This window comes from Bombina bombina, chromosome 7 (genome assembly GCF_027579735.1).
Source record: "Bombina bombina isolate aBomBom1 chromosome 7, aBomBom1.pri, whole genome shotgun sequence".
Classification (NCBI taxonomy): domain Eukaryota; kingdom Metazoa; phylum Chordata; class Amphibia; order Anura; family Bombinatoridae; genus Bombina; species Bombina bombina.
In genome coordinates this window covers 449464288-449480168 of record NC_069505.1, presented here as the reverse complement: position 1 = coordinate 449480168, position 15881 = coordinate 449464288, and the positions used below count along the sequence as shown (strand labels likewise).

General features: G+C 38.4%; 1 protein-coding gene across 1 annotated transcript in view; it reads left to right on the top strand.

The window, feature by feature from the left end:
- The window catches only part of LOC128666684 (gastrula zinc finger protein XlCGF8.2DB-like), a 75147-nt gene that overhangs the window by 35601 nt on the left and 23665 nt on the right, over positions 1-15881 (top strand). The gene's annotated exons all lie outside the window — the stretch shown is intronic.

Genomic DNA, 15881 nt, shown 5'->3' with positions numbered 1-15881 from the left:
CACTTGGTTCTCATGCTGTGTCTCACGGCATGAGAACGAGGTTCCCATTGGAGCCTATGGAAGCGTGCTCTTTTTAGCGTAAAGCATCCGTGCAATGCGAATACGAGCGGGGGACTTCACTGTGTGCAGCACTGAGTCATCTAATATTCTGTTACCGTTGATTATATACACATTATATACACTATGGTGCAGCACTAATATTCTGTTACCGCTGGTTATATACACATTATATACAATATGATATAGCACTAATATTCTGTTACCGCTGGTTATATACACATTATATACAATGTGGCGCAGCACTAATATTCTGTTACCGCTGGTTATATACACATTATATACAATGTGGCGCAGCACTAATATTCTGTTACCGCTGGTTATATACACATTATATACAGTGTGGCGCAGCACTAATATTCTGTTACCGCTGGTTATATACACATTATATACAATGTGGTGCAGCACTAATATTCTGTTACCGCTGGTTATATACACATTATATACACTATGGTGCAGCACTAATATTCTGTTACCGCTGGTTATATACACATTATATACAATGTGGTGCAGCACTAATATTCTGTTACCGCTGGTTATATACACATTATATACAATGTGGTGCAGCACTAATATTCTGTTACCGCTGGTTATATACACATTATATACAATGTGGTGCAGCACTAATATTCTGTTACCGCTGGTTATATATACATTATATACAATATGGTGCAGCGCTAATATTCTGTTACCGCTGGTTATATACACATTATATACAATATGGTGCAGCACTAATATTCTGTTACCGCTGGTTATATACACATTATATACACTATGGTGCAGCACTAATATTCTGTTACCGCTGGTTATATACACATTATATACAATATGGTGCAGCACTAATATTCTGTTACCGCTGGTTATATACACATTATATACAATATGGTGCAGCACTAATATTCTGTTACCGCTGGTTATATACACATTATATACAATATGGTGTAGCACTAATATTCTGTTACCGCTGGTTATATACACATTATATGCAATATGGTGCAGCACTAATATTCTGTTACCGCTGGTTATATACACATTAAATACAGTATGGTGCAGCACTAATATTCTGTTACCGCTGGTTATATACACATTATATACAATACGGTGCAGCACTAATATTCTGTTACCGCTGGTTATATACACATTAAATACAGTATGGTGCAGCACTAATATTTTGTTACCGCTGGTTATATACACATTATATACAATACGGTGCAGCACTAATATTCTGTTACCGCTGGTTATATACACATTAAATACAGTATGGTGCAGCACTAATATTCTGTTACCGCTGGTTATATACACATTATATACAATACGGTGCAGCACTAATATTCTGTTACCGCTGGTTATATACACATTATATACAGTATGGTGCAGCACTAATATTCTGTTACCGCTGGTTATATACACATTATATACAATATGGTGCAGCACTAATATTCTGTTACCGCTGGTTATATACACATTATATACAATATGGTGCAGCACTAATATTCTGTTACTGCTGGTTATATACACATTATATACAATGTGGTGCAGCAATAATATTCTGTTACCGCTGGTTATATACACATTATATACAATATGGTGCAGCACTAATATTCTGTTACCGCTGGTTATATACACATTATATACAATATGGTGCAGCACTAATATTCTGTTACCGCTGGTTATATACACATTATATACAATATGGTGCAGCACTAATATTCTGTTACCGCTGGTTATATACACATTATATACAATATGGTGCAGCACTAATATTCTGTTACCGCTGGTTATATACACATTATATACAGTATGGTGCAGCACTAATATTCTGTTACCGCTGGTTATATACACATTATATACAATATGGTGCAGCACTAATATTCTGTTACCGCTGGTTATATACACATTATATACAATGTGGTGCAGCACTAATATTCTGTTACCGCTGGTTATATATACATTATATACAATATGGTGCAGCACTAATATTCTGTTACCGCTGGTTATATACACATTATATACAATGTGGTGCAGCACTAATATTCTGTTACCGCTGGTTATATACACATTATATACAATGTGGTGCAGCACTAATATTCTGTTACCGCTGGTTATATATACATTATATACAATATGGTGCAGCACTAATATTCTGTTACCGCTGGTTATATACACATTATATACAATATGGTGCAGCACTAATATTCTATTACCGCTGGTTATATACACATTATATACACTATGGTGCAGCACTAATATTCTGTTACCGCTGGTTATATACACATTATATACAATATGGGGCAGCACTAATATTCTGTTACCGCTGGTTATATACACATTATATACAATATGGTGCAGCACTAATATTCTGTTACCGCTGGTTATATACACATTATATACAATATGGTGCAGCACTAATATTCTGTTACCGCTGGTTATATACACATTAAATACAGTATGGTGCAGCACTAATATTCTGTTACCGCTGGTTATATACACATAATATACAATATGGTGCAGCACTAATATTCTGTTACCGCTGGTTATATACACATAATATACAATATGGTGCAGCACTAATATTCTGTTACCGCTGGTTATATACACATAATATACAATATGGTGCAGCACTAATATTCTGTTACCGCTGGTTATATACACATTATATACAATATGGTGCAGCACTAATATTCTGTTACTGCTGGTTATATACACATTATATACAATATGGTGCTGCACTAATATTCTGTTACAGCTGGTTATATACACATTATATACAATATAGTGCAGCACTAATATTCTGTTACCGCTAGTTATATACACATTATATACAATATAGTGCAGCACTAATATTCTGTTACCGTTGGTTATATACACATTATATACACTAAGGTGCAGCACTAATATTCTGTTACCGCTGGTTATATACACATTAAATACAGTATGGTGCAGCACTAATATTCTGTTACCGCTGGTTATATACACATTAAATACAGTATGGTGCAGCACTAATATTCTGTTACCGCTGGTTATATACACATTATATACAATATGGTGCAGCACTAATATTCTGTTACCGCTGGTTATATACACATTATATACAATATGGTACAGCACTAATATTCTGTTACCGCTAGTTATATACACATTATATACATTATGGTGCAGCACTAATATTCTGTTACCGCTGGTTATATATACATTATATACAATATGGTGTAGCACTAATATTCTGTTACCGCTGGTTATATACACATTATATACACTATGGTGCAGCACAAATATTCTGTTACCGCTGGTTATATACACATTATATACAGTATGGTGCAGCACTAATATTCTGTTACCGCTGGTTATATACACATTATATACAATGTGGTGCAGCACTAATATTCTGTTACCGCTGGTTATATACACATTTTATACAGTATGGTGCAGCACTAATATTCTGTTACCGCTGGTTATATGCACATTATATACAATACGGTGCAGCACTAATATTCTGTTACCGTTGGTTATATACACATTATATACAGTATGGTGCAGCACTAATATTCTGTTACCGCTGATTATATACACATTATATACAATATGGTGCAGCACTAATATTCTGTAACCGCTGGTTATATACACATTAAATACAATATGGAGATAGAAAGAATTTAGAAGGAGTGCCAAACAGGGAGGCTATAGTACTTATGATGTTGTTTAAATGTGATAATGAGTAGTTAATGGATTAGCCACTAGTTCATTAAGAAATGAATGAATCACTCAGAACTATACGTTTTTAAAAAAATATATATTTGATACAATAAACTATGAGTTTGGATAGAAATAATGTATATATATATATATATATTATCAGGTTATCAAACACAAATTAGATACATAAATTAGGAAAACATCTGCGCATGTCCCTTTGAGCGCAAAATACAATTTAAAAAGCCTAAAGCACAATTTAAAATTATCTTGTGATATCTGTTAGACTAGTACATCCACTCGGAGGGCATCTAATAGAGCAACAGTAACATAGAGTGGATTTTGGAAAGTCAATAAATATAGTGATACAGTGTATCAGTGTAAAAACGAAAGTAGAATAAGAACACTTGTTAAGTGTGAATAGCAGAAATACAATGTATCAGTGCGAGAACAATAATAGTAGATTAAAGAGACAAAATTATTATAGAAGAAATGAGAGAGTAGTATATACCACTTATAAACCTCACAGTGCCTCCCTCTTAACAAATTATATCTTACTAAAAAGGAGAGAGAAAAATATTAGAGAATACAATAATCCTCTAAAAAAGAAAGGGAATAAAAACGGCACACATATGGGCCTCGATCCGATATAAATCGTCGCCCGCAAAAGCCGGCGACGCCAATATTTGCGCGGGTTTGGTATCCTATATACGGCGTAACTTAGAAGTTACGCGCGTATATTTCTGCCTTCACCCGTCGTTTTTTGGCCCATAGACTGACATACAAAACACGCGCAGTTTGGTATCCAATATACGGCGTAAGGACTTATGCGCGCAGATTTCAGAAAATCTACTCCATTCTCATCTCGCCACAAATTGAAGGCGCAGCAACCCTTGCACTGACTTAGAAACCAACGTAACTCTCTGAAGGCCTAACAAGTGCATGCTTAACAACATACATATCAGCAGCTTGATCACAAATAGTTAACCTCTTCAAAGCATTTATTATTCCTGCCCCTGCAAGTTTGTCAAACCAATCACAAAGGGGTCATCATGGGGCACAAGGGGTCAATCATGGGGCACAAGGGGTCAATCATGGGGCACAAGGGGTCAATCATGGGGCACAAGGGGTCATCATGGGGCACAAGGAGTCAATCATGGGGCACAAGGAGTCAATCATGGGGCACAAGGGGTGCTGGAAGCCCTACAATCCCCTGTTGTTCTGTCTACACATGCTGATTCTATAGTTGCTGCTGAGGTCCATGGTGATGGTGCTGCCCCTGCTGCAGCTGGTCATCGAATTACATACTGCAGATTTCCACTGCATGTAAGTGAAACTACTACATCCCACCCCCATTCCCTTAACCACCCTAATTACTGAAAATATATCATTAGTTCAATTCATGTTTTGGTCACTATGATTTATTGACTATCATTTCGAGGAATGAAAATGGATGTTTATACCTTATGTTCACACCTTTTGTAAAAACATTATTATTTAGATATATATATATATATCTATGTGCAGGGATAGGCAAGGTGTCCTTCACTAAAAGTCTTTACCTTAGAAAATGTCCGCCACACCCTTGGCTCGTGCCTATCCCTGCACATGGGTCAATTTCTATTGGATGTGAGAAACCTTGATTTACATCTTAAAAGTGAATATCACTATATGTACCCTTCATACACAACTATGTGATGTGGTTTAGAGAACATGAATATGTCATAAACATGATGATATTACCCTTTTTGGGCCATTTCCACACAGGCCTTATTATATTTTTCAAAAATATTAGTGTACTAAAACACCCCTCACATGGATGTGAATGACAATTATATGGTAAATAACAGAGGACAAGATTTAGGATGAAATATAACAATATTTTTTTTTTTTTAGGCTTCTTAGATGAGGGGGCTGAGGTGCCTGGAGTGGCTTTCCTGCCTCTCCTGGGTTGTGTGGATTCAGAGGATTCTGCAGGAGTGCTGGCCACAGATGAGAGGCTGGAGGCAATGTCCTGCTGGTGTGTGAAATGCTCCACCAACACACCCAACAGTTGGTTTTGTTCCCGCCATCTGTTGTCACTCTGCATGTCCGAAATAACTCTCAGCATCTGAGATTGGTTCTGGACGATACCACTTAAAGATGCTGCCATGTCCCGTTGCAGCTCAATGGAACGCTGTAGTAAAGTCTGTTGGCTCCTGTAAAACCTGCGTTCGTCTCTCTGCATTCTCTCGCAGGTTGATGTGAGCCTCTCGCAGGTTGATGTTTGCCTCCTCTGGAGGGCAATGTATTCGTCGCCCAGGGCAGAAGTCAGAGGATCTAAAGGCTGTTCACCAGCAGGGATTCTAGGCGCAGGTTCACCTCTAGCTGCTGTTGCATCTGGAACAATGTCAGCTGTTGCTTCAGGAGGAACAATGCTGGCTGTTCCTTCAGGAGGAACAATGCTGGCTGTTGCTTCAGGAGGAACAATGCTGGCTGTTGCTTCAGGAGGAACAATGCTGGCTGTTGCTTCAGGAGGAACAATGCTGGCTGTTGCTTCAGTAGGGACAATGCTGGCTGTTGCTTCAGGAGGAACAATGCTGGCTGTTGCTTCAGGAGGAACAATGCTGGCTGTTGCTTCAGGAGGAACAATGCTGGCTGTTGCTTCAGGAGGAACAATGCTGGCTGTTGCTTCAGGAGGAACAATGCTGGCTGTTGCTTCAGGAGGAACAATGCTGGCTGTTGCCTCAGGAGGAACAATGTTGGCTGGTGCCTCAGGAGGAACTACCACAGCTATATGCTCCTCTTCATATGCTGGAGCTCTTCCAAGGGAAGCGGATGGTGGAGCTCTCCGGGTGGACTGGTAGTCCCATTGACGACTGGTGTGCGACCACTCAGCCTGACCAGTTTGTATGTCCTGGTGGTAAAAGTCCTGACTGGCCTGATATTGGGAGGGGGGGGGTAAAGACATCTACCCTTTGGGGATGCCTTGGCTGCCCCTCATAACCAAAGGAATAGTCCTCCGGCCAGGGCTCCTCTTCAAATCTTGGTGGCATGACATATGGGTCCTCAACAGAGGCAATCCAACCCACCTCATGCCTGGGAGCATACTGTTGAGGGATTCTCTGGCCTGGTGGTTGTGCTGGAGCCATCCTCTGGCCTGATGGTTGCGGTGGATGCATGGCCGTTTGCACCCTGGTGACAGGAGGTTCTGTGGAGGAGTCAAATGATGAGAGGTATTAGTACAATCATATATATATCCATGTGGGCATACAATGTACATTGATGCATGCTAGGGCCTATACTCATTCTCATATCAAACTCTATAACATGCATGTGCACATTGTGATTTGTGATATGAGGGATTTTAATATGCAAAGTATACATGTATGTGTTTCATACAATAGTTCAGTGATGGAAAAAATGTGTTCTTTAAGTGACACTATGGTCACACAATTTCCTTTAGCCTGATGTAGGCACATAACATGCTTTCTTGAGCTAAAAGTATTGTGATGGCTATATTGTCCATTTACTGAAAACTCTACATGTGGCTTGTGGCCTGTGTTACTCCGAGACATGTTAGTATTTCACTATTCCACCTCATATCATGAACTTCAATGTGTTAAGTAGCATTAAATGGACATTAAACCCATTTGTATTCTTTCATGATTCAGCTAGAGCATGCAATTTTAAACAACTTTGTAATTTACTTCCATTACCTAATTTGCTTCATTCTCTTGATATTCTTAGCTGAAAAGCATATCTAGATAGGCTCAGAAGCTGCTGATTGGTGGCTGCACATCAATGCCTCATGTGATTGGCTCACCCATGTGCATCGATATTTAATAAACAAAGAATAACAAAATAATGAAGCAAATTACATAATAGAAGTAAATTGGGATGTTGTTTAAAACTGTATTCTCTATCTGAATAATGACATAAAAAGCTTTGGTTTAATGTCCCTTTAATGTGAAATCTAATTGTAGATGTTTTTGTTAGTAGGCCAAATACCATGCTCCTCATTGTGTACATGAATGTGTGACATTAAAGGGATAGTAAACCCAAAGATGTTCTTTTATGATTCAGATAGAACATATAATATTAAACAACTTTCCAATTCATTTTGATTATCAAATTTGCTTCATTCTCTTGTTATCCATTGCTGAAGGAACAGCATTGCACTACTGGCAGGAATCTGAACACATCTAGTTAGCCAATCACAAGAGACAAATATGTGCAGGCACCAATTAGCAGCAGCTCCCACTGGTGTATGATATGTGCATATTCTTTTTCAACAGCAGATACTAAGAGAACAAAGCACATTTGAAAATAGAAGTGAATTTAAAAGTGTCTTAAAAATACATGTTCTATCTGAATCAGCCAAGTTTAAGTTTGACTTTCCTATCCCTTTAAAGGATATTATATCTCAAATACATATAATACTGGTATGTGGGATGTTACTCATCAGCATGCTGTGCTGATGTTGCAGTCCCTGAGTCACGAGCCCCTGGAAGTCCACGGACTGCTGTGACGCTCAGGGACCTGCGAATGAGCTCCTGCCACTCATTATATTCCGCCTCCTGGTGAGGACCACCGCCTGTTCCCCTCTGGTGCATGGCTTCTTGGCCTATTTTCTCCTTGACCCGCCTCTTGCAGTCATTCCACCTTTTCTTGAGCCCATCCACATTCCTCCTCTGCTGGGCCACGCCGTTGACTGCCTCCTTAACCCTCAGCCATGCATCTTTACGCCTTCGGGCAACTCCTTTGCCCTTCTCTTGGCCAAAGAGGGCAGTGTGGTTCTCCAGGACGGCCTGGACTAGCGCGAGGTTTTCTGCAAAAGAGAAGTTGGGGCACCTCATGCGCTCCTCGTCCTGGGCCGCCTGGCTCCCTCCCTGGGATGTCCCTGGTGTGGGTTCCTCCCTATCCTCTCCCTCCTCCCCCCTTCTATCCCCATGTGCACCCTCTATCCCTCTTCTGAGTGTGCCTGGCCTTGGGGCAGCCCCACTCCCATCCTCCCTTCTAGCTCTCCCTCTCCCCACTCCACTCACTCCCTGACGGGGACCCTGCTGCTCCTCCTGTCCATAATCCTCTCCCTGCAACTCCCCTTCCCTCCTCCCCCCGCCCTAGCTCTCCCTGTCATCCTCAAACTACACACACTCACACTCACTCCCACTTCAATCACACACAATCACAACCAAACACTCAGCCTATCACACTGTAAAAGATAAAAAAATGGTGTTAGAAAAAAAAAGTGTTGTGTATTTTGTATATGTGTGTATGCAAAATGTGTGCAATATGTAAAAAAAGTGTAAGTAAATGTACAGGCTTACCAATCCAACAATCCGACCTAACTAACTTAATGAAATGCTCCTCTCTCACTACTCTTACCACTAATCTCTACTCACTGTAGTGTGCTGTAGCTCCAAGAACCAACCAAACACACTAAAGAAAATGGCCGCTGCGCATGGGTTTATGTATGAATTTTGAATGGCGTAATTACGTGTCGCATCTTTTAGAATTGGCCGTTGTTTTTTTACGATTCGTAGGCTCATTTGCATAAAACTTCACTTTATTGAGACTTTACGTGAACAAAATACTGGCGTAAGTACTTGCAACGACTAAAATGTCTATTTGCGCACATTTTAGTTGATCACAGGTTTTTCCTACTTACGCCAGTTTAGCATCTGACGGCGCAGTATGTTGGATAGGTTGAGTTGCGAGGTCAAATTACGGGCGGCGCGGGTTCCCTCGCGCCGAAAACTACGACCTATATCGGATCGCGCCCATGAGGTGAATTCAACAATTTATTAAACTCGTATAGCATTTACAAAAGAAGTTTGCCCAAACATGCCCTGCCATCTCAAAAATAAAGCAGAAACATGCAACCACACCACTATATACAAAATAAAACCAGAACTACATCTCATATCAATATAACAGAAGCCTGTATCATTAAATCACACAATTGGTACCAGTTTCTGAATCGGATAGCTATAAAATCCAAAACGGGTAGAGCTCTAATATATCACTTATACATGCAGAGGTAAAGTAACACCACAGAGCTGCATAAATATGTGATATATATATATATATATATGAAAAAAGATGGGTGTAGGTTTGGCGCTGGAGAACCGCCCTATCAATACTTCTAACCTAGAGTGTGTTTCTGGCTGCCTACGAATGTCTAGCCAGTGTGAATTGTGCCCCCAAGTACTCTTCACCTGTTAGATATAATATGGAAAAAATGGTTGGGGAAAGGGAAAGGGGATAAATTCGAATGGCGCCACACTCTGGAATAAAGCTCAATATGTAATTAAAAATACGGCTGATAATGGGAAATCAAGGTGATTAGATATGATATATTGTTATAGTGATGGTGCAAAATGTATAGAAACCAAACACAAGGAATTGATATGATATAGAATAAATGATTGTATGTCACTTATCTGTATATGTCAGAAAAATACCTTCCTCAGAACAAGTTGTGATGAAGATAATATATATAAAGATGTTTCGATTCAATGAAACATTAATAGTATATGTGTACTAGTAATAATTATAATACTGTTGTTACTGGTAATGCCACAGGATTACTAAAGTAAAATAAAGATAGTGTGTCATATGATTACACACAAAACAGACCCATGTATAGCTAATAGAGTGAATATACAATCACATTTCCGTTATATTAATAATGCTCAGGGTCTCAAAATGTAAGAAACAATATTAGTAGTACAAAAATTCATAAATTGGGGTCACAGTAGAAAATGTTACTAAAAAATGAAATATTAATTACAAATTAAGAATAAAAAATAAATAAAGAGTAAAAAAGGATCACCTAATATCGTAATAACGTAATATTGGATACACAGTGAAAATAATGTGTGTTGAACGTCCTAATTGACAAAATGAAACTACTATGAGTGAGTATTATTATAGTCCATATCAAATGTGCAGTACTTCAACTTGATAATGCTTCAATCCACAACGTTCCCGTTGGGAGCTTACTTACACTCCTTCACCTCAATCTCATGAGGTAAGTGCCGCGTAGTGTACAGATAAGTCTCCTTCCCGGTATCGGCTGTAGGTATGAGATGTGTTGTCTTTTCAATACTGTTCTCTCCTCTCACCGCTCTTTCCCCACAGTGCATGCAATCATATAAGAAAAAGGACATACGATAGTGCAACACTGTTTCAAAATGACACACTATTTATTAATGTCTAACGATGTATGCTTACATCAAGAACCCTCAATATTATGAGGTAAATTAAAACTTTAAAACTTTAAAATCCTTTTGCTAGATTGCGGGGGCACGGTGCTGGTCACATATGCACACAGTGCAAACTTAGCATAAGGTAAGACACAATCCTGACGCGTTTCGAAGGGACACAAGCAATTCAGCCCTTCTTCCTCAGAGGTATTTGAAATCAGGACGCGTCAGGATTGTGTCTTACCTTATGCTAAGTTTGCACTGTGTGCATATGTGACCAGCACCGTGCCCCCGCAATCTAGCAAAAGGATTTTAAAGTTTTAAAGTTTTAATTTACCTCATAATATTGAGGGTTCTTGATGTAAGCATACATCGTTAGACATTAATAAATAGTGTGTCATTTTGAAACAGTGTTGCACTATCGTATGTCCTTTTTCTTATATGATTGCATGCACTGTGGGGAAAGAGCGGTGAGAGGAGAGAACAGTATTGAAAAGACAACACATCTCATACCTACAGCCGATACCGGGAAGGAGACTTATCTGTACACTACACGGCACTTACCTCATGAGATTGAGGTGAAGGAGTGTAAGTAAGCTCCCAACGGGAACGTTGTGGATTGAAGCATTATCAAGTTGAAGTACTGCACATTTGATATGGACTATAATAATACTCACTCATAGTAGTTTCATTTTGTCAATTAGGACGTTCAACACACATTATTTTCACTGTGTATCCAATATTACGTTATTACGATATTAGGTGATCCTTTTTTACTCTTTATTTATTTTTTATTCTTAATTTGTAATTAATATTTCATTTTTTAGTAACATTTTCTACTGTGACCCCAATTTATGAATTTTTGTACTACTAATATTGTTTCTTACATTTTGAGACCCTGAGCATTATTAATATAACGGAAATGTGATTGTATATTCACTCTATTAGCTATACATGGGTCTGTTTTGTGTGTAATCATATGACACACTATCTTTATTTTACTTTAGTAATCCTGTGGCATTACCAGTAACAACAGTATTATAATTATTACTAGTACACATATACTATTAATGTTTCATTGAATCGAAACATCTTTATATATATTATCTTCATCACAACTTGTTCTGAGGAAGGTATTTTTCTGACATATACAGATAAGTGACATACAATCATTTATTCTATATCATATCAATTCCTTGTGTTTGGTTTCTATACATTTTGCACCATCACTATAACAATATATCATATCTAATCACCTTGATTTCCCATTATCAGCCGTATTTTTAATTACATATTGAGCTTTATTCCAGAGTGTGGCGCCATTCGAATTTATCCCCTTTCCCTTTCCCCAACCATTTTTTCCATATATATATATATATATATTCTATATAAGTCGCATATAGCAAAGTACAGGTAATAAAACATCAAATGAATTGTATCTAGCATTACAGGCATACATAGCCTTGCTTAAACAAACGGCAGGATACAATACAGATGAAATAATCCTCTTATGAATCCAATTTATAATAACCTGTGATCACAGAGTAAATGTATACAGTTTGGAACAAGACAAGAAACATATACATATACATGGGCAAGCAAGCAAATATAAAGTTCATGCAATGCTAACAAAAGTTAATTCACCTCCTCCCTATGATGAATGTAGAAATGGGAGGGGTCAGCCTCCAAAAATCACCTGATTGGACAGGCTGTGCTGTTAGCAAGACAAAGCAATCTTCATACTGAATACAAAGTATCCGTTTGAATCAAAAGATATACTTTTAAGCAAATGATTGCAACTTTTAGGCGTGTGTGGGATACACATCTGATCTTACCATAGATGTACCAAGCAGGCCATTCTGCTACACCATGTGTTCACACAGATAATAAACAACGCCTCACACTGGATATTTCTTTTGCAAATGCAGAAATCTTCGTAATGCATATTATATACCCGTTCTTAGCAAGAGATGTACCTTAGGCAGCAAATTGCATAGTGAGCATACACAAAGTATACAGGTGATCTTACCACAGATGTACCAAACTTTATATAGCAAGCTATCAGTTCCACTCCACTTTATATTCACACAGGTAGTGAGCCACGCCTCACACTTAGTACTTTGTATGCTTTCTTACCAAGATGTACCAATAACGTGATATAAGAGCAATAATCCACATCAAAGATTGTATTTTAGTGCATGCATAGGGTATAGCATAGGTCTTACCGTAGATGTACCATTCGTCCTATGTCATGCAGTCCATTCTGTTCCAAAATTGCCATACAGAAGGAAGGTTACAGCATTCACCACGCTGAGCTCAGTGCATCTGGTCTCTCCACAGGTGCATCCAATCAGCAGGATAACACCTCTAGACCTGCAAATCACAAACTGTGCAATCTTACCACAGATGTACCATTTGGAGCACAGCAGTATATCAGCTTTGTTAACTTAATGCAGAGTTGCTCACACTGTTACAAACCAATGATAACAGGTAGTAAAAAATGAGAGTAGTTCACACATAGAATATCATGAAGTATAGTCGACTCTTCTCCATGATAAAACACACACAAGTGCCAACTTGCATGTATAAGTGATATATTAGAGCTCTACCTGTTTTGGATTTTATAGCTATCCGATTCAGGAACTGGTACTAATTGTGTGATTTAATGATACAGGCTTGTATTATATTGATATGAGATGTAGTTCTGGTTTTATTTTGTATATACTGGTGTGGTTGCATGTTTCTGCTTTATTTTTGAGATGGCAGGGCATGTTTGGGCAAACTTCTTTTGTAAATGCTATATGAGTTTAATAAATTGTTGTATTCACCTCATATGTGTGCCGTTTTTATTCCCTTTCTTTTTTAGAGGATTATTGTATTCTCTAATATTTTTCTCTCTCCTTTTTAGTAAGATATAATTTGTTAAGAGGGAGGCACTGTGAGGTTTATAAGTGGTATATACTACTCTCTCATTTCTTCTATAATAATTTTGTCTCTTTAATCTACTATTATTGTTCTCGCACTGATACATTGTATTTCTGCTATTCACACTTAACAAGTTTTCTTATTCTACTTTCGTTTTTACACTGATACACTGTATCACTATATTTATTGACTTTCCAAAATCCACTCTATGTTACTGTTGCTCTATTAGATGCCCTCCGAGTGGATGTACTAGTCTAACAGATATCACAAGATAATTTTAAATTGTGCTTTAGGCTTTTTAAATTGTATTTCTCCAACATAGGTGTGTCCGGTCCACGGCGTCATCCTTACTTGTGGGATATTCTCTTCCCCAACAGGAAATGGCAAAGAGCCCAGCAAAGCTGGTCACATGATCCCTCCTAGGCTCCGCCTACCCCAGTCATTCTCTTTGCCGTTGTACAGGCAACATCTCCACGGAGATGGCTTAGAGTTTTTTAGTGTTTAACTGTAGTTTTTATTATTCAATCAAGAGTTTGTTATTTTAAAATAGTGCTGGTATGTACTATTTACTCAGAAACAGAAAAGAGATGAAGATTTCTGTTTGTATGAGGAAAATGATTTTAGCACCGTAACTAAAATCCATGGCTGTTCCACACAGGACTGTTGAGAGCAATTAACTTCAGTTGGGGGAACAGTGTGCAGTCTCTTACTGCTTGAGGTATGACACATTCTAACAAGACGATGTAATGCTGGAAGCTGTCATTTTCCCTATGGGATCCGGTAAGCCATGTTTATTAAGATAGTAAATAAGGGCTTCACAAGGGCTTATTAAGACTGTAGACTTTTTCTGGGCTAAATCGATTCATTATTAACACATATTTAGCCTTGAGGAATCATTTAATCTGGGTATTTTGATAAGATTATATCGGCAGGCACTGTTTTAGACACCTTATTCTTTAGGGACTTTCCCTAATCATTGTCAGAGCCTCATTTTCGCGCCGGTATGGCGCACTTGTTTTTGAGAACAATGGCATGCAGCTGCATGTGTGTGGAGCTCTGATACATAGAAAAGTCTTTCTGAAGGCATCATTTGGTATCGTATTCCCCTTTGGGCTTGGTTGGGTCTCAGCAAAGCAGATTCCAGGGACTGTAAAGGGGTTAAATATAAAAACGGCTCCGGTTCCGTTATTTTAAGGGTTAAAGCTTCCAAATTTGGTGTGCAATACTTTTAAGGCTTTAAGACACTGTGGTGAAATTTTGGTGAATTTTGAACAATTCCTTCATACTTTTTCGCAATTGCAGTAATAAAGTGTGTTTAGTTTAAAATTTAAAGTGACAGTAACGGTTTTATTTTAAAACGTTTTTTGTGCTTTGTTATCAAGTTTATGCCTGTTTAACATGTCTGAACTACCAGATAGATTGTGTTCTGACTGTGGGGAAACCAAGGTTCCTTCTCATTTAACTATATGTATTTTATGTCATAAAAAAATTTAGTAAAAATGATGCCCAAGATGATTCCTCAAGTGAGGGGAGTAAGCATGGTACTGCATCATCCCCTCCTTCGTCTACACCAGTCTTGCCCATACAGGAGGCCCCTAGTACATCTAGTGCGCCAATACTCCTTACTATGCAACATTTAACGGCTGTAATGGATAATTCTATCAAAAACATTTTAGCCAATATGCCCACTTATCAGCGAAAGCGCGACTGCTCTGTTTTAGAAAATTCTGTAGAGCATGAGAACGCTGATGATATGGTTTCTGAAGGGCCCCTACACCAGTCTGAGGGGGCCAGGGAGGTTTTGTCTGAGGGAGAAATTTCAGATTCAGGAAACATTTCTCAACAAGCTGAACCTGATGTGATTACTTTTAAATTTAAGTTGGAACATCTCCGCGCTCTGCTTAAGGAGGTGTTATCCAATTTGGATGATTGTGATTATCTGGTCGTTCCAGAACCACTATGTAAAATGGAAAAGTTCTTAGAGGCCCCGGGGCCCCCCGAAGCTTTTCCTATATCCAA